General features: G+C 45.0%; 1 protein-coding gene across 3 annotated transcripts in view; it reads left to right on the top strand.

Annotated features, from left to right (window-relative positions):
• Window positions 1–25,098, top strand: part of NEDD4L (NEDD4 like E3 ubiquitin protein ligase) — a 338,017-nt gene that overhangs the window by 146,070 nt on the left and 166,849 nt on the right. The window contains exon 1 of one of the 3 annotated variants that reach the window (XM_042910376.1): window positions 11,573–11,628. The exons of the other annotated variants lie outside the window; for them this stretch is intronic. The gene's annotated coding sequence lies outside the window, so the exon portion shown is untranslated. Of the gene's footprint in view, window positions 1–11,572; window positions 11,629–25,098 lie in introns of those variants that run through there. 3 annotated transcript variants of the gene reach the window in all.

Raw genomic sequence — 25,098 nt, forward strand, 5'->3', positions numbered from 1 at the left:
CTTTGGATTTTCTCTCTGTCTCTGTCTCTGTCTCTGTCTCTCTCTCTCTCTCTCTCTCTCTCTCTGTGCACCTCTTCCACTCATGCTGTGTCTGTCTGTCTCTCCCCCCAAAAAATGAATAAACGTTAAAAAAATTTTTTTAAAGTCGATGCTTAACCAACTGAGCCACCCAGATGCCCCTTTTCTGGTGGTAATTTTGGAACCGGTATATGAATCCAGTCATTTTCCCAAAATGTGACATGCAGGGTGAAAACCTGACAACACAATAAGAGAATTTTGTTTAAACCGGGCCTGTACTAATGAAATAGGGACGACTTTTCCTCCTGTCCTGCTGGTTTACTAATCTCCTGCTCTTAGCATGCTCACTTAGTTCCATTGCTTACTTGCATTATGGCTCTGAAATTTTCGTTTCAGGTGTTTTTCTTTATTTTAAAAGAAAGTTGAATTAGTGTAGATCACCTAGAAAGGGAATATCCCCTAGAACGGGAAAGCTACCTTCATTATTAAAGCAGATTAGGGGCGTCTGGGTGGCTCAGTGGGTTAAGCATCCGACTTCGGCTCAGGTCACGATGCCGCGGTCCGCGGGTTCAAGCCTTGCGTCGGGCTCTGGGCTGACAGCTCAGAGCCTGGAGCCTGCTTCAGATCCTGTGTCTCCTTCTCTCTCTCTGCCCCTCCCCCACTTGTACTCTGTCTCTCTCTCAAAAATAAACATTAAAAAAAAATTTTAAAGCAGATGAAAAATAGTGGGGTATGCATCATAAGAACTTAGAAAAAGAACAACTAAGCAAACAAAAAGCTGGGGAGGAGGAATGATGAAATAACAAAGGTAAAAGTTAAAATTAATAAAGCAGAAAACAAATGTTGAAGGGTAAATAAATCCCGTAGCTGGTTACTTGAAAGGGCCTCATTACCCCGAGAAAAAAGGGAGAGCAAACACAGGTGACGGGAATGAGGGATACGGAGGAAGGAACAGGCTCTAGGAAATGCTTACCTCTAGTCCTCTGGCAACACATTTGAAAAACACAGGGTTGATTTCTTAGTAAAATGCAAAGGACCAAAATTGATCCAAAAAGCATGGAAAACTTGACAAAGCCTATTAGTATAGGAGAGATTACATATGTGATTGACAATTACGATTGGAAAAAGTCACCAGGGTGCCACGATTTGCCAACTGAGTCTTATCTAACCTTTACAAAACAGAAAATGTGTTATTTCTACTGTTAGGGGATGCAGCAAATATGAAAAGGTTTGTAGTTCATTTTAGAAAACAGCATAATTTTAATACCTGACAAATTTTAAAGAAGAAAAGTATAGACCAATATTATTTATGAACGTAAATGCATGGGGCCCCTGGGTGGCTCAGTCTGTTAAGCTGATTTCAGCCCAGGTCATGATCTTGCAGTTGTGGGATCGAGCCCCAAATCAGGCTCTGCACTGAGTGTGGAATCTGCTTGGGATTCTGTCTCTCCCTCTCTCTCTCTGCCCCTCCCCTGCTTACACGCTCGCTCTCGCTCTCAAACGTTTTTTAAAAAAAGTAAATGCAAAAATTCAAAATAATTCATCAGCAGACTTTTGAGTGCATCAAAAGGCTAATGCGTTATGATCAATAGTTTATTCCAGTGACACTAGGGTGATTATTAGGAACTTTGATCACCATCATCCATTATTGTACCTCAACATAGTAAAGGAGAAAAGACCAGCTCAAGAGAGACTAAAAGCCATATTGATCAAGTTAAGCAGCCATTTTTAATATAACACAATCTAAAGAAACAAAATAGGAATAAAAATAAATTACTTAAACATAAAACGGCTATATATTACAATATTAACAAAAACACCTCAATAGTAAATGTTTTCCTGAAATGGCAAAACACTAAAACTATTTCAATTGTAATTAAGAATTTTAAAATGATGTCTGCCTTTATAATTATTTATCATTGTCGTAGAAGTTCTACTGAATGTAGTAAGACAATGAAATGTTTGTATGTCTAGAAAATTTAGAAATCTCTAGGTTAAAGTAATGTATATGTATACACATAAAATCAATAGGAAAAATTGTCAAGGTAGCTGGATAAAAAAAAAAATCTAGAAATGATCATTTCTGTTTTGAAAAGGAGCACCTAGAAATGGAAGTTTACATATTCCCTTTTTCAGCAGCAGCAAATGACCTAGGAAAACACTGAACAAGCATGGGACCTGTATCCTTTTTAGTGAAGACTATGAAATAAAAATATGTAACATATATATACCTATTATTCCAAAATTAATACATTTATTACAATTCCACTGAGAATTTCCAAAGCAGTGGGGTTTTTTTTTTTCCTTTTTCTTTTTGAACTGAATGAAATAATCTTGAAATTGATGTAGAAGAATAAATGCCTAAGACTTGAGAAGAGCTCAGACAGATGTAGCAAAGAAAACCAGTGAGGGCAAACTTGACTTAGAAGTGACCATGATGTACTGAGAAGGCCTTTTGACCAAATCAGTGTGGTATTGATAAAGAATTACATACATAGTTCAGTGGAACAGAATAGGGAATCCAAGGCTATGTTCCATTAAGTAGGAGAACTTAATATGTAATAATGTTGAGAAAAGAATATATTATTTAGCGGGTAATATTCGTATACTGACGCAGTCTTTAGGGTGGCAAGGTAGGTAGATCTCTATCTTGCATATAATCAGAAATACCAGAATCTTAAAGAATTCGCAAGCAGTTCAAATTTAGAAGAAAATTTAAGAATCCACGTACATAGTCTTGGGGCGAGAGAGAACTCCTTAAGCACGATTTGATATTCTCAAGCCTGACACATGGGGGAGGGATATTTATCATATGTATGGCAAAAAAAAGGGGTCACTGTCTATAATACGAGTAACTTACAAATTGGCAAGAAAAGCATAACTCAGGAAAAATGGACCAAGAACATGCAATTCATAGAAAGCAAACCTTTGAAAAATAATGCACATTTGCTAGGGAAATGCAGATTAAAACAACAATGAGCCATTCCTTTAAACCCATGAGATGGGTAAAAATAGAGGAGACTAACACTTGTTGCTAGCAAGGAGATGTGAATTACCCTGCTTTATTTGGAAGGCAGACTGGCAATGCATATTAAGCGAACAATTAATATACCTTTCTAAGCCTCTTTCCCAGATGTCTGCCTCCTAGAAATAAAAGTGTACACAAAGTCGTATGTATAAGGATGTTCATTGTACCATCGTAGCGGCAAAATACTGAAAATACAAATGTTCCTCACTTGAAAAGCGGCTGACTTCTGGGACATTTGTACCCCATGGCTCAGTATGCAGCCACTAAGCAGAAAAGACTTGGAGCTCTATGACTGTTGGCTTTTGATGGGGGGAGGAGGCGTTTCTATGAGAAATTGGTGAAGAAGGCTCAGAAAGTATGTAATACCCAGTTGTGATGGCGATGACCAGGTCTCTGTATGTTTGCCCCAATGTATGACTGGGGGAGCACAGAGAAGCAGACGAAAACCCTGGTTGTCCGAGTTAAGAGAGGGGAGTGGAGGTTGATAAGGGTGGCGGGAGGGGTGGGGAGAGAAGGGATTTCCATGCCGGCTCACGTGTAAAAACCCACCCTTGGTTCAGTGCCCACCACATGCCGTTTTTTCCCCCCGAGGGAGGAACCTGCATAGTGCTTTGCTTTAAGTTAAAAATCCCGGTTGCTTCTTTAGATCTTTTTCTTTCTCCTTACCCGTCTAGGGTGGTTTTGACACCGGATACGCTCTCGGATTTGATGAGAATATTACCTGCGCATATTTATAATTCTTCCACTCCCAGCACCGCCTGCTCCTTTTGCGTACGTGTGCCCTCTTTCACAGGGCACGTTTTTTTCACCTTTGGGGGATTCTTTGTTGTCTGCCGGCCTTTGTCCTTGGGACTCCTGTTTGCTCCTTTCTCATCAGAGTGGCCTGTCACTACTGTTTGTCAGGTTGACTACTGTATGTTCGTCCTGGTCATCTACTTGGATTTCTAGTCTCAGGAGTGCTGCTGCCTTTACCTGCAGGGGAAATGAGGCGTTCTGATTGGTCATCCCGATTGCTGGCCCCCGGGTCTCTCCAGCCCCTTCCAGCACTTGACTGGGGCCTTTCTGGCACCCGGAGAACACCTCCACCCGTACATACAGTGATGGGCTCTGCCCATCCAACCCACCCCGTTTCTGTTCAAGTGATGCATCTTTCCTACTCCCCTAGGACCCGTAAGGATGTGATATTTGGTCTGTATGGAAGAAGGAAGGTAGAAATGTGCGCTCAGGGGGCATCTAAATATAAACTTCTGTTATCTCTCAGCCTTAGGTTTCTTACCTGCAGAGCAGGGATAATAAATCATAGTACCTGTCTCCAAGGGGCAGAGTGGGGAGCAAAGTAAGTGGTGCCCTCCAGACTTTAGAACAGCGCCTGTCGTATAGCAAGAGTTCCATGAAAGTCAGTTGCTGTTTTCAAAAATGGTTTTTGAACCAGATAAACCAGATCGCGACATGGTTTTTCTTCCCGGTTGTTAGGTCGGGATGTCTTCTGACACCATTTGGACACCGTGTTTTCAAAACTCTTCCGGTGTTTGTATCTATGTGTTGGTGTTTCTGTAGTTAAATTGCCACATTTGACTTCCTGGATGAAAAGACATCACTTAAATGATGTTCAGAGATACCAGGGAATTACCCTCCTAGATATTACACTGGTTCCCACTGGCACCAATCGTTCCCGCCCTCAGTAGTACTGTTTCATCCGTCCTTTAGTCTTGGCTCTTAGGAGGGTGAAAGTGTCTCATTTCACGTCTTTGATCCGTGAGGTTGAGTTATCTCTTCATATATGTTTTGCTTCTTTTACAAGTGCTAATGTGTATCCTTTGTCCATTTTCCTTTCGGTTGGTAATTTTTCACTGCTTTGTAAGAGTTCTTGGAAATAGGGTTTGTCTCATTTGATTTATTGTGTATTTTGTATAGAAGCTTTCAATTTTAACATTGTGTTTTTGAATATGTCTTTCCTGGGGTGTCTTAGAAAGCTAATAACTATGCATTGCATTATATCTTTATGTTAAAAATGAGATTTCCCCTCTCCCTGTGAAAGCTTGTACATACACAGTTTTCTAAATCTGAAAAACAATTGTGAAAAATTAGAAGGCAAAAGCTACCAGCCAGAGAAAGAACATCATTCTTAATATTTTGGTGTTTTCCTTTTACTTGCCTTTAGTAGAGAGTGTGTATTCATGGGCTGGATGTGTGAGGGATAAAGAGAAGAGTTGCATTGAGGAAATTACGGCTCGAACAGCCAGCTGGCTTGTGGCCACTGAGATGGGGAACAGGTGCAGAGGCAGATTCAGAAGCTGGAGTCAGCTCTTGTCAACCTCCAGGTGAAGACGTGAAGAGGATGGCAAGTGAGAACTTGAGGGTCAGGTGCTGGCTGCGTAGGACTTCGGGTGGCCTTGGCATTTAGGTGCTCTCTGCGGCCAAAGGGACTGGACAGGATGGTGAAGGTTGAGGCATTTCTTCAATGTGAAAATGTTCAGGATCCTGAGTAACTGCCCTCAAATAATGAATGTTCGGAACCACAGCCATTTCACGAGTCAGGGAACTGTCTGTAAGCTGTTGGGTTATAAATGCTTGAGGATACCAATCAGTCATTGGGTGTTGGCTAGTGCCTTGAGCGGAGTAGAGATTCACCGTATAATGTTTACTGACTGATAGTTATAACTAAGATTCAAGATACCTTTCCCCTTCTTAAGGACATAATTTTCTTTTCAGATGTTTCAATAAAGTCACTAGTGACTCGATTGTATTAACCTGTGAAATATGTAAATTATACATTGTCTCCTTTTGTAGCATTGGGAGAAAAAGCTAATCCAAGTTAGGCGGATTTACGACCTTATGGGGAAATTCAAGACTGTGTCATAATCCCCAAACCTTGCCTGCATTATGTAAAGATTTTTTCCTGTGTCATCTCATCTTTGTTTCGTTCAATGTATTCCTCCCCCTCCAAGTGTCCCAGTTTTTTCCCCCCCTCCTGTAGCTGATTTTGAACAAAACAGAGAAACTTGGGTTTTCTTCACCCCAGCATTTGTATTCTTCATTTGGTTACACATTGTTTTAAAATAAATGATAATACATTCTCAGCAATTAAAATTCTTTTTTCCTGGTTCTAAAAGAATTAGACGTTGGGAAAGATAAACTATAAAACTGATCCATCTGTAAACAAATAAGCAGAGAGAGAGAGAGAGAGAGAGAATTGCCATTTTTTTTCTTCTAGTCCTTTGGCTTTATTTATATATGTACATGGACATTATTTATTTGGAATAGTGCTATAATATTGTTTGGAATGGTGCTTTTAAACCAGTATTTTAAGGTGAACATTTTATTGTAATACTGTTTTTAGAAAGATGACTTTTGAAGGCTGCAGAGCATGGGCAGATTCACAGTGGCTTTTAAGGGAAAAAAAAATCAAGATGATCTCAGTAAGTGGCAAGTCCTGCTAAGATTAAAACCAAAAACAAAAGTGCTGAGAAGCCTTTGGAATCCTACTCTGAGGTTTAAATTTTGTGTTCATAATAAGATCTTATTTTGAATGAAATCGGCCATCACACTTTTCTTATTCCCTTTGGTTACACTGATTTAAAATGTACCTTCTATGTACTTCCTCTGCTTTCCATTGGAACATACTGATCCATTGTGACCCTTTATGGTGTTTCGTAAGATCCCACCTTACAAATCATCCCAGTCTTCTAAGTGTAGTAAACCATACCGGACAACTTTTTTTGGTAATATGTCAGAATTGCTGGGAGCCGTAAAAATGTACATTTAATCATAAGCAATGCAGAATAAAGAATTGCCATGAATTGGAAACATTATTTTCGAAATTTAAATTTGGAACAAAAGGTCCCCAAAGGATATGAGTGAGACTGGAAGCGGCGTTTCCTATTGACAGACTTCTGGTAGACCTGCCCCCTGGTCATTCACAGGCTTCCCTCCCGTGGCCTTTCCTTGTCAGGAAGTACGTGGGGAAATACCAGGAAAGACTACTATCCCTTCCACTCCCTTTGTTAACTGCGTGTTGTCCACACTGTGGAACTGAATTATCTGTCTTAAGACACCAACAACTTCCTGTTCACCAAATCTAGACACTACGTTTGCTTAGCACCCTCTTCTTCAACCTTTATGTAGCCCTTGACCCTTAACTCTCTTGGCTCCTGGCTCTCCTTTCCTCTCTGCCCACTCCTTTTGTTATGTCTTCTCCAGGACTCTAATTATTGCCTTATGATTTATTTTCCCTTGCAAGTCTCATAGTTGCCTTAATGGCAGTTGCTGCTGTTGCCTTAATGGAGATTAAAACCCACAAGCTATAAAAATGTATACATGTAAATATGTAAAATTAAAAAAAATCGGACTGTGTTATACATAGCTTTACAGCTTCTGTTTCTTAAAATTAAATTTTGATTGTTTTCTCAGGTTGAAAAGTATTTTTCGAGGATGTGAACATACAGGTATCTGTAATTTGTTTTCTCTACGGTTGGTCATTTAAGGTTGTAGTTTTTAGTGTAATGAAGGTACAGTATTGCTTCACTGTATCCCTGATTATTTCCTTAGGAAAGATTCCTTGGATTGGGATTATTAAATCAAGGGGATGAGTGTATTTAGTCTTCTAGATTGTCTGTAGGATCTTGAACTCCTTCTCAGAGAGATCCTCTTCTGAGGCTTTCTTCATCTTTATTTATTCTGTAGCAGATTCCTTGTTTCTAGCTTCTGTTAACTCTAGGTTACTGTGTCCACTGCTAACCACGGTGGCCTGGGAAACCACAGTCTATGTGTGTCCACCTCCCTTTAGGGATGCCCATTGCATTCGTCCAACCAGCCTTCATACCTTCCTCCTGGATCCTCGTGCATGGGGAGGGGGGTGGAACCTGCAGCGTCACCCGTTATGGGGCCACTCTGAGTTTATGGGACTGTCTTCCATCAGACTTTAGAGCTGCTCGACGTGCTCGACTCAGCCCTGCTCTGATCCCTTTTGCTCTCCAGTTGTTCCAGACTTTGAGTATTCTTGACTCTTGACTCTGTGATTCCCTCACTCTCAGCCCCATGACCTGGTCTTCTCCTTTGCGGGGGGCTGGGGGGGTAGATGCCACCAAAAAGCAACCCTCAGAGGGAGAAATAGAATAAACTGCTCTTTGCTGTTCTTCACCCCTGCCCTGTCTACAACAGCACTTGTCCTTTATTCTTCTATGGCACCTCAGAAGTGGCTCTGCCACCCCTTCTCCAGGGCCACCACCTCCTTCGCTCTGCACAAAGGCCTCTTCTTTTAACCCAGTGGTTCTCAGCGTTGCCTCCCAGGGGAAACATAACAATATCTGGAGATATTTTGGGTTGTCACACCCAGGAAGAGCTCTGTCTCGTGGATGGAGAGCACCAGGGATGCTGCTGAACATCCTACAGTGCACAGAACAGCCCCCACAAAGAAGAATTACCCAACCCCAAGTGTAGCCCAAGTTCAAAAAACCTGCCTTTTAACATACCCACTGACCTTGGCCACACTCCATCAGTTAGCCAGTGTCTGCATCCTGGTCTCTCTGTACTACAGCTGCTCTGTAGGGCAGTGGGTTTCCTTTTGGAGATAATAGATTTGATCATTTCAGGCTATCCTCGGTTAATAGTACAGTGAGAGCGGGGATAGGAACACTGGATTAGGACTGAATGTTTGGGTTGAATCTGTATTAGCATTTATTCCTAGATTGTGGTGCCTCTGTGGTCCCTCCTCTAAACAGAGGGACTTGAACTAAACCTTCCAGCATTTCCTCTGTTGTGAACAATTCTTAATTCAGTGCTAAGATGGTTGTCGGTAGATTTAATTGCATTTTGGTGGCGGTTGAGCAGAAGCTGATTTCTGTGGGTTTGGGGGAGAAAGATGTGCAGGTAGGTCCCTTGGTCAATTAGATTAACCATAAACGGAAGTGGCAAAATTGGAGTTGGAAGGGTCATTCCCCCCGCCCCTTCAGCCAGTATAAGGTTTTCTGTGCATTATTCAAGGCAGAGCCTCAGTAGACCGGGAGGGAGTAAAAGTACTAAAATGGCTGTGGGAGAATGGTATTATTAATGAGAAATCTGAGATCTGTCTGCATTTTTTATATTAATAATTTGAATTACGTGATTCTTGCATTGGTGTATGAACTTGCTAAGGCCGCCATAACAAAGTACCGCAACAGATGCATTTTCTCACAGTTCAGGGGCCTGAACTTGTGAGAGCAAAGGTGTCAGTGGGTTGGTTTCTCCTGAAGTCCCTCTCCTTGGCCTGCAGGTGGCCATCACTTCCCCGTCTCTTCACATGGCCTTCCCATTATGCACCTATGTCCATGTTTTCTCTTGTAAGGACACAGGTCATACTGGACTAGAGGCCCACCCTGAAGATTTCATGGTAGCTCAGTTACTTCTTGGAAGACCCCGTCTCCAAACATAGTCACATGCTGAGGAAATCAGGGTTAGGACCTGAACATAAGAATGGGGGGTGGGGGCGGGGGGAGACACGATTCTCAACCCGTAACAGTTGGGTAACATTGGATGAGAAGTATAGGTACCTTTTATATATGTATATATTTAAGTTTATTCATTTTGAGAGAGACAGAGAGTGGGTTGGGGAGGGGCAGAGAGGGGGGAGAGAGAGAGAGAGAGAGAGAATGAGAATGAGAATCCCAAGCAGGCTCCACACTGTCAGCGCAGAGCCTGATGTGGAGCTCGAACTCATGAACGGTGAGATTATGACCCAAACCAAAACGAAGACTTGTATACTTAACTGACTGAGCCACCCAGGCCGCCCCTTCCCCTTTTATCTTTTTCTTAAGTTTATTTTTAGTAATCTCTACGCCCAACGTGGAGCTGGGCCCCACGACTCTGAGATCAGGAGTTGCACATTCTTCCAGCTGAGCCAGCCAGGTGCCCCGGTGCCTTTTATCTTTAATGGAACAGGCAAACCGTTGAGTAACTTCTTCAGCTTGCTAAGGTGTATTTTCTTGTACTGTGGTTCTTAGGTTTTTAACCTTCCAGCCGGTGTATAAATGTGAGCCAGCTTATTAATTTTGTAATTTTAGATGTAGTCAGAGATGGAGTTGCTGCTCTTAAATGTGGTACTTGTGTGTCCTCACCTGTTGAATACTAAACGCTTAGGGTATTTTCCCCTTGTCGTTTCGAGATTCCTACTAAAAATGGTTCGAACTGTCAGCCTGTGTGCGGAGAGTGTATTTGGGGATGGGGTTTCTGGCAGTAACCTGGTTCACAGGTTCCCCAGCAAGGCTTCGGTGATGCTGCTAACCACGAGAGGTCACCGGCTCCCCTGGTGACCTGTCTCGTCCCAGCACCTCCGGGAATCCCAGCCTTAGAGCACCTGTGGGAACCTGAAAGTCTAGTTTAGAGGTTCTTGGCTGACGTGCCAGGAACGCTTCATGAGTGAGCATGCCCCCAGATTGGAGTTAATGTAGAAAGTTAGCTTTTTGCTACAAGTGGGGACACTTCCTGTCTCAGCCACAACTGCTGGGCTTGTAGAGTGGGTTTCCACTTGGCTTTGGGCACGAGCAAAGAGGCGGAGCTTAGTGCCAGTCGCAAGCCAAAGAAGGAGCACACCTTTTACTTGGTCTCGGGGAGTCCGGTAAGGGCGGTAGACTGTACCCCTCCAGTGGAACCCAGTGCTGAAGAAGTGCCAAGGTGAGCCCCACTGGCCCTCTCTGTGCTTTTGGTCTGTACCTCAAGGACACCCCCGCTGGTTAATCTGAAATTGGGTTTGCACACCAGACATGGTGGATTGGTTTATAGGGTGGTGCTGTCTGTCCTGTGACACCAGATCAACACCTCCTCTCCACCCCCGCCCCCCTGCCCCCCCGCCCCCCATCAGTTCTGTTTGGAGTTGTAGTTTGGCTCACAGTTACCTTTGCCCTGGCCTCTTGCCCCTTCAAGGCTTTCAGCTTTTTGAGGGCCCAGGTGCTCTCTAGCCTGCCTGGTGTGGAGCCTCGCTCACAGGAACTGGAGAGAGGCCAAGTTCATTGTGCAGGTGAAGAGCAGACCCCTACGGCCCGTCTTCCCCAGAAAACCGGGACGCAGCTTTAAAAGAAAAAAGAAAAACAACAGCCCAGCCCAAGTTACAGTGATTAAGAGCACCCTGTGCTCTCCGGTTATTGCCTGTCCTGTTTGGTAAACCGTCAGCCCTTCTTTCCCCCTTTGACAGTTGCCGCTTGGAGATGCCAGGCTGCGGGTAAACTAACGTTACCTTACCCGCGCTCTGTGGCTGTTGAAACGAATTACTGAGCTGGGTGGAGTTAGCTAATCCTTATGGTGGGGGTGGAGCTTGACTGCTTTTCCACCAACAAGCACTTCTTTCTAGCTGTCATTGAAGTGAATCATCAGTATAAGTAGCAAGCTCCCCGGATTCCTCCCCAGTTGTGTGAAAACTTCCTGGTGGTCCCCGAGTTCGGGCAGAGGTGTGTGTCGGCAGCTTTTCATCACGGGGAAGGAAGGAGAGGAGGCCAGGAGCCCAAGGGTCGTCGAGGTAGATTCCCAGCCGTGTGACCGCAAAGCTAGCCGAAGCAGACGCTTCCCGGCAGGACAGATGGCTTGTTTTTCGTGAGCCTTGAGGACAATTATAGGTAAGAACAAAGACGCCACTGTATGTGTGTTATGTGAATGTGTAACGTCTGTTGGCACGGAGTTTGATCTTCGTGTAGGGCCGTTTTTATACCAGTGGCATTATTCTAACACAGCCCAAGATTTTCCAGGATAAATGACTTGTTTTCGGTGTTCAGGGTTAGCTGTAGTTGATCAGTTTTACCCTTGATTTGTACAGATGGAATGGTGGGCAAAGAATGAAACTCGGGGGAAAGAATTAGGATGTCAGTTCTCCTTATTTTTAACCCTTTTGCTTTCTTATCTCTGCCTTGACTAGAAAAATGTACACTTTTTACTCTCAAAACGAATGCATGACGGATGCCTTTGTTTTCTTTTTGAAAAAAATAATAGAAAATGTAGACCACTCAGGTTCTGTGAATGTTCTCTGGTTCGGAAGTCCATGTTTTAGGAAGAAACAGGTGTTCTTGTTCTGTTTTGGGTCTCTCTCTCTTTCTGACTTAGAAATCTCACTGGAGAGGAAGGAGACCCCAGCTGTACTTGGCTTCAGATGAAATAACATCTTAGGTTGGAAATGGTTGGCTTGAGAATGAGGTATGGTTTTATCTGAATTGTCGGTAGTGAGAGAAATCTTTCTCCCCCTTATTTTTGGCTTTCATAACTTATTCTGAATGCATTAATGATGATGATTATGACGATGGTTGGTTTGAGAACAAAAATTAAAGCCCATATTCAACTGCTTCCTTTAGGTTTTGCTGTCCTTTTCCCCACCCTTACTACTCATACATACGAATATACTTCATGATTAACACGTGATTTTTCTGTTTCTTTACTGTCTCATTTGATGGTGATTCATAAACTGTTAGCGAACTAGTTAGTGTGTATCAGTGTGCAGGCCACACCTTTCTATTAATGAGCCAGGGTACTTTCAAATAAACATTCCTCATGTTAAATGGTAAGATGGATGGAATTTTAAGACAATTCAGTAAAAATGGGTCAATGATGAGAAACGGCAAAGCCAACAGTCAAATCGAGAGTTACTCTTTAATAAAATACTTCATTTCACATCGAGAAGTCTGTGGTCCGCAGGTGTTTGAGTTAGATTTCCAATCAGACAAATGAGAACAAGCAGCCAGACTAGAAAAGGGAAATTAAAGAAGCTGTGTGGTATTGCGCTCCCTCCTTTCAATGATCTTGGGGAGGACAAGGTGAACTTTAATTCCCAAAGGAATGTGAGTAAGCTTGTCAAATCAGGAGGGGGGTGGGAAATGCTTTATTTAATTAGGAGAAAAGGGGAATGATTTTCACAGATGTTACTTTTTTTTTTTTTTTTTTTTTTTTGGTCTTGCCACTGAATGTTGATTTAAGACAATATGTTTAGGACGCTGTTTTGTCAGTATGGAATATAAGAAGCAAAATGAAGGCAGGAATGGAATGATAGGAATTTGCTGCTGGAGGAGTATAAACATTTTATCGTAAAGTGGTTGGTATGGTGGGGAACCCTGTAGACTTCTTGACCACATCTTAGACATAGTTGATGAAACAGAGGCTCTTGTGGGGCATCTGGGTGACTCAGTCAGTTGAGTGTCCGACTTCAGCTCAGGTCACGATCTCGCAGTTTGTAAGTTCAAGCCCCCAGGTCAGGCTCCCTGCTGTCAGCCTGTCAGCCCAGAGCTCACTTTGGATCCTCCGCCCCCCCCCCCCCCGCCCCTCCCTCACTTGCGCTCTCCCCAAAATAAATAAATATTTAAAAAGACAAAAACCAGAGGCTTTTGTAATTATGGCAGTTGTGTTGGGATTGGGGGGAGCGGGGTGAGGTGGTTTCGACGATGTCTGAACTTAATTCCTGGCAATCTCATCTGTGCTCTGTGGGGCTTGTCCAAATCAACTTTCAGGTCATTTACATGTAATTTCCTCCACCTTGGCCGAAATCTTTTCCTTCCTTGTGATTTCCCTCCTCGGGTGTTTTGCGTTAGCTAGCAATGATTTAATGTCCTAGCAATGTAGAGGATGCCCGATTCTGTATGTCAGCTCAGAGCTAGCCAGCTAATCTCACCCCTGGGATCCCAGAGACTTCTGAGGTCATTCACCTTTGGGGCGATGGCAGCAGCACACATTCTCAGGTGTTTCCAGAATATACCTTAACTATGTTCTCAGTGGCTCAGAATTCCAAAGAGAGTCACTTGGCACACCTTGACCTCCTGTAAATATTTGCGCTCCCTGTGTGCTTGGCCTGGTTTTCTCGGGAGCACAGGTAGCTCCCTATGCGATCCTGCCCACCTGCCCACCAGGTCGGGCCTGGGGGAGACTGCCAGCTAGCTGCCCCCCTGAAATCAAAGGGGACTTTATTTCCGACTCCTGCAAAAGCCGGAGGTTCTGGATCTTTTAGAAAACTCGCCCTGCCCTGCTGTTGTTGCCAAAACTGGATCAGCCCAAATAATCCTAAGATCTTTTCAGGTAACCACGGGCTGTGTGCCCTCTCAGCTGGGACTTGTGCCTTGCTTATTCATCTCAGAGGTAGCTGCTGGGAGAAAAGTGCAAATTTTACCTCCTGAGAGGACACTTACTGTGATGAGCCCTGAGTAATGTATAGAATTGTTGAATCCTTATGTCATACACCTGAAACTAATATAATGTGTGTTAATGGTACTTGACTTTAAAAAAAGTAAAATAAAATAAAAACCAACGCCTGACGGGCATCATCCCCGAAAACAAAGGATTGATTTTCTTCTAGAGCACAGAGGCCTCCATGGACATTTTTGGAACGGCCCGTGAGACCTGTGACATACCATCACACCCCAGAGGCAGTTAACAGTGTCATTTCACACTAGGTGGAAACGCAGATGAGAGATCTGAGTTGGGTGGACGGAGCTTCCTAGGAGTACGTACAAAAGCACGACTTGCAGTGATGTGGGCCATCCTGCTCGTGTCACTGTTACTCACGGGGCCTGCTGTAGGCAAGGGATCACATGCAGGTAAACCACCTGTGACTCAGGCCAGTGCCTGGAAACCCCGTCACGTTATTGGGGCTTTTGGGCATAGATTCTGCAGCCGAGGCCATGTGGAGTCCCGACGTTGTGATCTCCAGGAGCATGTGCCAGTGTGGGGGTTTGAACCCTCGGCTCCATTAACAAGGTCCGGGAGTTCATTCCGGCCAAGATCTGCCATGTTAAGCGACTCCGTGAGATTCCTAGCTTCATTAAAGGGAATGGGGTGGTGGCCTCAAGGTATTTTAATATATTCTTCTCCCTTGTTGCCCTTTTGTGTTGAGGTTTGTATCTGTGTTCATCAGCAAGCGGTGTATCTGAAAGAGGTGTGTTCTCTTTGGACACTGTCGCGTCTGGTCTATTTGTGTGACTATTTGAACTCTTTGACATGGCCGTTTAGCACAGGTGTAACGTCTTGTTCGTTACCTTAAAATGGTTCCTTGTATTCTTTCCGTCTGTCAGTTACCAAATACTTACTAAGTGTCTTTGTGCTACATACTGAGAGGTACTCCTTTTTCCGCCCTACAGTTGGCAGTTTTTGCTGCGTTAACACTTTTTCAAGGTTCATTCCCACCCCCATTATTGTTTTCACTTGATGTATTTTATAAATAGACTTTAACAGCCGTTACGCCCTGGGCTGAGTGAAGATGGCAATCAAAGACGATTAAGACTTAATTGATCTGTAAGATTAATGAGACCAGGAAAACACGTCCCCTAATCGTGTTAGCTGGTTAAAAAAAAAAAAAAAAAAAGATTTCTCTTCAATTGTTTGTTCACTGTTGGGAAGCCACGTACGAAAGGTAGAGGAGTTTTCATCGGCGTGTGCCAGTGGAACTCTGTTCCCGAAGAAAAAGAAGAACTCAATGGCTAGAAAGGTTATGTAAAGCAGAGAGGTGTGCGTGTCAGAGAGAGGGAGAGGGAACATGATGAGGCGCGGAGGCCCTGTCACCTGCCAAGGAGCTGCAACTCCCAGATGACAGATCACTCCTTCTGCAGGGATACTGCTATTTAAATTTGATTCTTAGCATGACGTAGGATGGGGGAGTGTTGATGACAAAGCCAGCATCTCGCTTTATCAATAACCTGTTGAGGAATGAGACCCACAGACTCGGCAGTGAGATTCCGAGCCTGCAGCCCCCTCCCCTCCCTGGGCAGGAGCCTCTGGCCTCATCACCTGTCACCTGTCACCTGCCTCGAGCAGCAGGCCCTGGGCTAATCCTAGGTGCTACCTGCGTCATCATTGAATTGCCCTTTTGTTGTGCTTGGGCACATCTATATTTGGCTCTGCTGCTTTTTTTCTAAGGGAGGGGAGATGTGTGGGCAAAGAACAAAATGAAATGTTCCCAAATTGAGCCTGCGCCAGTTAAAAGTCTGAATGGCCCCCCGGGGTTTAGGTGAAACTTATTTACTCAACAAATACGCCCTGAGCACCTGAGGGGATGCTTTGGTTCTAGGTGCTGGGCAGGCTGCACAGCCCTGTGCGGTCGGTCACCTGGCCCTTCCACTCCCCTTGGAGACCTACCGCCTGGTGGGGGAGACCCAAAACCTGGTGAACAGATCCTGTAATTGGAGGCAGTGTGAGTGTCTTTAAAGAAATGAAATCAGGAGGAGGGAGTGACCATTATACGGATGGGTGATCTGTTTTTCTTTTGCATGGGAGCTCCTGACGCTTTCCAGTAGGTCTGGTTTGGGTGAGTGTGGAAGCTGTGGCCAGCTCTAGGGTAGTGGTTCCTTTAAAAGTCCTTTAAGACGTCCTTTGCGTGGAAAAGTATACATTATTGTGCCTAGAAGAGTAAGCAGTCATTCATCCTAGAGCAAAGTGAACAGATACTTCCTGGAAAAAGATTTCCACCCGTCAAACATATTTAAGTATCATCTGGTCTGATTGGAAATGAGGGATACCCACATCTGTGGAGCCTTAAGAACGAATTATTCTTATAATAGGTGGGGCAGCCTAGGTTGCCTGGGTTGAACTCGTGGCTTGCTGTATCATTGACACGACACAGGTTTTGTCATTTGCCAAGTGGAGTTGCCAGGTGACCTCCAATAACTTTTTTTTTTCTCAAGTCGGGATTTATGATAGCGACTTAGGGAACCAAACCTTGTAAGCTGTCACCGTTTGCAAACTTGAGGCCAAATACTGAGAGGGAAGAGGAATGTGACCACGTGCAGAGCAGGGCACTTGCCGAGCGTGGTCCATACTTCCGAAGTTCATAAGCCAGCATCGTGGAGCATGAGGCAACACGTCCCGAGTTGCTCCGGTTTCCGGGCTGTGTGAGTTCCTGTGCTGTGCTTGGAGGGGAAGCCCTGGGGACCTCCTGCGGTCTGCACGCTGATGAGGACGACAGCAGCTGACCAAGAGCTAAGGGCAGGGGGTGTGGAAGCCTGGCCACTGACGGATGTTAGCTGCTAGAGACCGTGGCATCTAATGATTTCCAGTTGCAAGTGGCAGAACTGGAAGGCGGCCGGCTGTGCCCTCCTGCTGAGCTCACGCCCTTCATTGCGTTGCTGTGTTACCCTATCTTTGTCAAGTGTACAACTGTTCGATTTCTGTGAGGGTCTGCCCGGCTACCTCCAGTTAATGATTTCTCATTTCCTTCAAGTGACCGTTCAATCAAAATCACCTTTTCCGAAAGGCCCCAGCATCAGTCCTTTCTCTGAAGTGTGTTATCTTCTGCCACGTTCGTCTTTGCTATTATTTTATTTTATTTTATTTTAATTTAATTTTACTTTATTTTATTTATTTTATTTTTTAATTTACTTATTTTATTATTGTATTTTTTATTAAAAAAATTTTTTTTAATGTTTTTATTTATTTTTGAGACAGAGACCGAGCATGAGCAGGGGAGGGGCAGAGAGAGGGGGAGACACGGAATCCGAAGCAGGCTCCAGGCTCTGAGCTGTCAGCACAGAGCCCGACGTGGGGCTCGAACTCACGGACCGCGAGATCATGACCTGAGCCGAAGTCGGGCGCTCAACCGACTGAGCCACCCAGGCGCCCCTGTTGTATTTTTTATTGTATTTACCAACTATCTCCACCTGCCTGAGTGTAAATTCCACAGAGGGAGGGAACTCTAAGTGTTTCTTCCCTGGGGTCTCTGAGGTGCCTAGACCATATGGTCGGTATTCAGTGAAAATTGGTTGAATGAAGGAATGGGGAGGGTCTGTGAAAGGAGCCTCCCCATGGGCTTTTCCCAGTCCTGACTTTGGTCTGTTAGAGGCTGTGGTTTCTTCTGAGCTGTTGATACTTTGAAGTGAGTTGTCTGTAGGTCATCTCGCCCCACCTTCCTGCATTAGCGTAACGGGGTTCGCTGGGTGGCTCTCATTCCTTCAAGCGGAGGGTCTAATGGGAGACTTTCTTACATGCTTTTTGCTAAGGGTCAGAGTTGAGCCTCCCAGCTTCTGCTGCACAGAGAGGTATATCCACAGAGGAATAGCTCTGTGACGCTCCGCACAGCTCCTCACTGATGAAGCAAATGTTTTTACCCATTGAGGGTGTTTCCTATCTAATTGCCACTCTGGTTTTCATTGTTCAGCGTGCTGCAGTTACGTGTTCCTGTGTGGCTTTGCTTCGCCTTAATCCTTTATTAATTACCTCTTGTTCAAACTCCCTAAGAGCAGATTATCCTTCACTTTCGGCTTCTCCATTACCAGTGAATTTCTTTGTTTTCAGTCATGACTGAAGAAAAATAACCAAGGAATTGCAAATGAGGCTGTTTTGCCTCCATCCAGTTTATTCCTATTTTAGCAGTCTTTGACTTTAGAATGCTAGAGATAGCTGTTGCTCAGCCTGTGAGCTTTTCATGTTCCACGATATGGTCATGGATATCTTCCAGGATCTGCCTACCAGATAGCTTGAGATTTATCCTAAGTACCTCATATGCCTAACCTGCTCTTGGGCCATCATGATACCCTATGAAGCAATTACTTACTGCAGACCTATGTGTAACTGGAATGTTCTGTACACAAGTGAGTGACCGAGACGTGGATGGCTTGTTAGAAAGGATTTTCCAGACCAGTAGCAAAAACGGACATGTAAGTAAATGATTGCTATACTGATTGACTTCTCCTGACAGGAGTGGGGTTTGGGGTTAGGCAGTGTTCTCAGAGACAGTTGAGCTGACCTTTAAGGTTGAATAAGGGTCACGTGCAGGCAAGGTGGGCGCAGGGCATTTCTAGCAGAGGGGAAAACATGGTATGTTTGGAGAACTGAAAATCGTCCCCCTTGGCCAAGTGTGTAAGGCACATGGGTGATGGCATCGCACAGGCAGGCACCAGAGCCAGGCAGACCGTGCGTTCTCCGGACTTCGCCTTGTAGGTTACAAAGAACGGATTCAGGCTGGGTGATTGCTACGAGTTGGACTTGGGTGGTGGAGTTAATATTTGGCTGCATTAACAAGATGAGGAGAGGAGGTTGGGGCTTGCAGTGAATTTCATCCTGGAGGTGTTTTTAATCACTGAGCTTGGATGGCCAGAAGATTTCGTCATTTGTTTGCCTACTGCTCAAGCCTTAGGTCCTCAAAAATTATGGACTACAGAATACAGAGCATAAATCTAATTAGTGGCTAATAATTGGTATTTGGCTAGAATACATAGTTATCCCCACACAGTCCGTTTCTCAAATTTAGATTGCATGTGGCTGGCTAGGGTTTTGTGTTCACTCACACGGAGTCATGCTGTTATCTTTACGTTAATTGCCAAGGTTTCCAACTGCTTTTTTCAATATAGTTCCTGAATATTATTCCTGCAGAATGGGGAAGTCATATGTGTGTTCACCTTGCTAGGGGTAACCTCGCATACTTTGTCCCCTAGTGACTCAGTGAAGGGACAGATCGGGTCTTGTTTTGTGGCGACACCTGCTACATCCACAAATGGCATATACTGGATTTTATTTTCGTGTGATCGCTGTTTCATGGTATCTCAGTCCACATCAGCTGCATAAAAATTTGAGGTTAATTGCAATGAATGTTTTCTCAACACGTGCCTTTTGTAAGGGCAGTTTGGTGTGTGGATATTCTCATCTATATGGAGTCTTACACATCTTCATTTCTTTTTTAAATTTTTTTTTTTAAATTAAATCTGCGCTGAGCTGTCAGCACAGAGCCTGATGCAGGGCTCGAACTCACGAACCACGTGATCATGACCTGAGCCAAAGTCGGAAACCCAACCGACCGAGCCACCCAGGCACCCCAGTACACATCTCTGTTTCAAAAAGCAAACCTTTTTAGGATTGGGTAAAAATCTGCGACACACTACAAAGGCATGAAAAATGACACAGTTGGAATAAAAATTTATAATGGCACGTAGGGAACTGGTGACACATTTCTTAATACCTCCCTTTCCAGTTGGTAATTGTCAACAATCTAATCAAGGTTTCTGGAGTTAACTCGTTTGTTGTTTCTCCCTAACTTGGTCCTCAAACATTGGTATTTCTGTGTCCTCTTAGATTTCAATATTTAAGTTTTTCTTACAAGTGTGTGTTGATGCCGTAAGTTAGTTCAACGTTTTTATGTTTAGTTGATCAAAAGTCGCTCATGATGTTCGTGTTTGCTACCGGTTAACATGATTGCTGAAATGAGGTTGACTGAAACTTTTTTCCCTCCATTTTGTTGTTTCTTTGAATGTGTTTGAGCCTCTAACTGAGGGCACTCTAGGGAATGACCTCGTGGCTCCCACTTTGTGAAAAAGGGAAGAAAGTAAAGAAGAGGAGATTTACATGGAAACTACATTCTGTATGCAGTTGATCATGATCAAGTATGAGACAAACTGAGAAATCCATGTTTTGGCAACTCAGGCAAGACCGTGTTTGCGAATGTGTGACCCTGGGACGAAGTGAGCCTCTCAATAACGAGGGGGTAGGCAGTCAGGCAACCGAGAAATATTTACTGAGGGATTTGTTCTGTGGGACGTTGGGTGGCAAATGCAGACAAGCCTAAAACGTAGGTAGTGGTCTTAAGCGAGAAGTGCAAATAGTAAAAGAGAATTAAGGCACACTTGAGAAAGGACAAACGATACAGGAAGGCCACGTATTTCAGGGGCGAAGGTCTAAACAGGCACGATTGCGGGAATGTAGAGCACGGAGAGGCTGGTTGGTCTAGGGTGGTTTGTTCTGGGAAGAGGAGGGAGAGGCAGTGCTGACGACCTGGGTTTCCCTCGGAGGGGAGAACGCATGGTCACCCATAAGTGAGCGTGCTCCAAGGGTAAGGGGGCTGAAAACTTGGAAGATAGTAGAGCGGCCTATTTAGGGAATCAAACAGGTATGGATGGTGGGGACAAGTGGTTTCATTAGATTCTGCACTTAACTGCCTGATAGAAATTCTTAAGCATAAAGTAAAAGAAGGATCCCATGTCCTATCCGAGCGTAATAGAGGTTCCGACTACTACAGTTCTCATGGGAAAGGTGCTCTTTGTGCTCTCCCCCCCATGACTATTTAACCCTACTTCAGGGTCCAAGGGACAAGGGGAAACATCTGTACGACAAAGTCATCTAGAGGTATAAACCGTAACGCTCAAACACACACCTCTGTGACATATGGTGGTGTAGGTAGGACCAATACCTATTAACTGTTCTAGAACGTACCCTAGGCTCTCTTTAGAAGTCCTTCGATAGATACCCAGTCTCCCCTGACACAGTGACTTAAGGGAGGATTTTAAGATGTCTGAACACCGGGAAGGCGTCGTTTCTTCTATAAACTCCCTTTCTTCTTGACAACACGTGGGCCCAGGAGGTCCAAGTGTGAGTATCGGCTATATATTTATTGCATAACCGGGGGAAGAAACCGTGTGCTTTGTGACACTCCTCTCTCTTGCTAGCGTTGGGGGGCGTGAGGCATTATCATCATCTGGCCCTCTTTCTATTGATACTTGTTTTTTCTTCCTGTGATAATGCCATGAAGCATCATTGTTTTGCCTCTCTTTTCAAACTCTTCGAAAGGCCGTGTGGTGATACAGTGCAGAACTCAGCGTAATGGGCAGGCCAAATGTCTAGTGGTTTGTTTACATGCGTACTAGCCTTGGAGAGAAAACTTTTTAAAAATGACTTTGCAGATTATTAGTATTTAAGAGTTGAGGGCATACTTTTGTTTCCTTGGATTGCAGGATTTCACAGGCAGCTGTGTTTTGGTGAGCAGTCTGAACGTGATTGGCAGGGTGGCATTAAAAGTACATGTATTTTTGGGGCGCCTGGGTGGCTCAGTCGGTTGAGCGCCTGACTTCGGCTCAGGTCATAATCTCACGGTTCGTGAGTTCGAGCCCCACGTCGGGCTCTGTGCTGACAGCTCGGAGCCTGGAGCTGCCTCGGATTCTGTGTCTCCCACTTTCTCTGTCCCTCCCCTGCTTGTACTCTGTCTCTTTCCCTCAAAAATTAAAAAACCATTAAAAAAAATTGTTTTTTTAAAGGGCATGTACTTTAAATGTTCTACAACTTGGTACAGGCCCGTAATCTTTTTTATTTTTAAATTTTTAAAAATTATTTTTGTGTGAGAGATTGAGAGAGCGCAAGTGGAGGAAGACAGAGAGAGAGGGAGACACTGAATCGGAAGCAGGCTCCAGGCTCTGAGTTGTCAGCACAGAGCCCGACCCAGGGCTTGAACTCAGAGCAGTGAGATCATGACCTGAGCCGAAGTCGGATGCTCAACTGCCAGAGCCACCCACGCGCCCCAGGCCCATAATCTCTTACCTGCAATTCCAAAACCCAAAATTCCAAGCCCTGGCAACTTGGAACATTTTTGTAAGTTTGTAGGAAACTCATTTGATGACAACGCCAGACCTGAGCAGATTTGAGTGTTACTGGTGTTTATGTAGAACACTCGATAGAACTATTCATACATACTGCACAGATCTAACATTTGATTGTGGGGCTTGCCCCAAGCCCCTCCTGGGAACGTTAGGTCAGAATTCAAATAGAGTCATCTTTCTAAAACGAGAAAGGAGTGAGCGTTCTGGAACACATTCGGCTCCTAGTGTTGTTGATAAAGACCGGCTTTAAGGGAGTGGTGACTTCCTAGGGCTGTAATAAAGAACCACAGACTGGGTGGCTTAAAACCTAGACATGCATTGTCTCACAGTCCTGGAGGCTGCAAGCCAGAAATCCGGGTGTCAGCAGAGCCGTGCTCCCTCTGGGGGCTCTTGGGGGAACCTCCTTCCGTGCCTCCTCTCTGTTCTGGAGTTGGCTGGTGATCTTCAGGATGTCTCAGCCTGTAGCTGCGTCCCTCTGTCCCTGTGTGTCTTCACATCGTCTTCCTACGTGCACATCTGTGCAAATCTTCTCTTAACTAGGACTCTATCCTGTTGGATTAGGATCCACCCTGATGACCTCATATTAACTGGATTACTTCTATAAAGGCCCTTTTTAATTTTTTCATTTTATTCCTTTTTTGAGAGAGACAGAGCACGAGCAGGGGAGGGGCAGAGAGGGAGGGAGACACAGAATCCGAAGCAGGCTCCAGGCTCTGAGCTGTCAGCACAGAGCCCGATGCGGGGCTCGAACTCACAAACCGCAAGATCACGACCTGAGTTGAAGTCGGACGCTTAACCGATGGAGCCAGCCAGGTGCTCCAAGACCCTCTTTCATAATAAGGTCACATTCTGAGATACTGGGATACTTCAACTTACCTGTCTTTTGTCGTGGGAGTGGGGGTGGGGCACGATTTAGCCTATAACCCAGGGAATGGTTCGAGATGACCTACTCCCTTCTTTCTGTGTTCAGGTGTGTGCCAAGTTCAAGACCTCAGCCTCAGGGCTTTCCTGGTGCGCCCCATCCCTGGCAGCTATGTCACTGAAGGGGCACCACTCTTGGGGCTGCTTGTTGAGACTTCAGAAGCTTCCACGTCTCCTGCTAACCTCAAGGGACAGAGGAACCCCTTTTCTCAGAGAGTCTTGCGTGCGAGAAGAAGACAGATTCTTGTAGTGAGAGCTGCACTTAGGGTTGGCTCCTGAGGTACGACCGGGACTGCGGTCACTCCCACCCTGAGAAGTCTATACTCTTACTAAGTAGGTTAAAGGAAAGATCATGCAGAAAGTGCTGGGCACAGAGTAAATGCTCCGGGGTAGAGAGGTTAGTGTTTCTGTGCCTAGGACCCATTGAGCAGAATACACAGCTGGCTTCGGGTCCCCCTTCTCCCCACACGCTTCCCTGTTTGCCCGAGGCTTGCTCTCAGCAGACCCGCGGTTTACCGGTCCACACGGCACCTCCCTCTGCCCGACCTTTGTTCCTGAGACCACGGGGGGTCTCGGCCGTGACCATCTCTGTGGCGGCCAGAGGGGTGCTGAACACCTGTCTCCGTGTGTCCCCTTCAGTGCCAGTGTCCCGAAGCGTGCGGGGACCATGACAGCAGAGGCGTAGCCCAGCTGTGCTGTGGGAGCCAACGCTCTCCCGAGTTCATTAAAAGTATCCTTTCCTCTGTTTAGTTAATAAAGGCCGAGCTCCCTGAGTAGTTCTCTACTTGAGAATTGGCTGTCTTTCCCAGGTTGGCACGGCTCAGTGTTGATTCTGCTTTGGCTTTGAGTTCCAAGTTCCTCTGTTGGACCAGCGGTGTTCCTTCACGAGCACAAAGACACAGGTGGGATTAGCCAAGGAGTTGACCCCAATGTTCCTGAAGAGTGATGACACTGGAAGTCTGGTCCCACACTGGCTGATTTCAGTGCCGTTCCGTGTCTGTGCACCTGTGTTTTAAGGCTACTAGATACATTTGGGGGTAAAGGGAACTAATGTATAAAAAAAAAGAGAATGTATCTTTAGTCTTCATTTGAAGTTTGAGTTGGATTGATTTTTCTTTCGAACCATGAGAGAAGTAGATGAGCAGGTGTCCGCATCCTACCTGCCTCATGTAAGACCAGAGAGGCTGACCGAAGCATCACCTCTCAGATTCCCCTGCCTTATTTCCTTTAGAATAGAATGCCTGACAGGCTTGTGTTATTCCAGGGTACTTGTAACTGTTTTCTCATTAGACAATGGTGTGTTTTTAAACAGGCAAGAACCCACTCACCTTTGCTCTAAAGTAAACAAAAAGCAGTACTGGCTGGTTAATGAAAATGACAGGTAGGCCTTGTAGATTGCCCTTCCTACACCCCAGTAAACAAGGGCACGGTCGGGTGTCAAAGTCCTTGGCATCCAGTAGAGGTGAGGCTGTACCCTCTTCCCACCCTCTAGGGGTGATTGGATAGTGGGAAGGGAAAAACTGAGTTGAATGGACCCATTGTGCTTCTGGATCCTGGAGAAACAAAGAGGAAAAGTGGAGTCTCCGTGGTTCCCAAAGTGTGGTGCCCAGATGAGCAAATTTTAGAGATGCAGAGTATCGTCCTGTTCTACCTTGGGTCAGAATTGGCAACTCGGACGGGGGCCCACCAGCCTGTGTTTTTGTCAGCCCTCCGGGTGATTCTGATGGCCGCCATGGTTTGAGAATCTCTGCTCTAGGAATTTCTAATCCCCAGGTCACAGCCAGTGTGGTGATGCTATGTGCTAGAGAACAGACCCATCTGCCTTTGAGTCTTCTTCATGGTGCACGT

This window comes from Panthera leo, chromosome D3, assembly GCF_018350215.1.
Source record: "Panthera leo isolate Ple1 chromosome D3, P.leo_Ple1_pat1.1, whole genome shotgun sequence".
Taxonomy (NCBI): Eukaryota; Metazoa; Chordata; class Mammalia; order Carnivora; family Felidae; genus Panthera; species Panthera leo.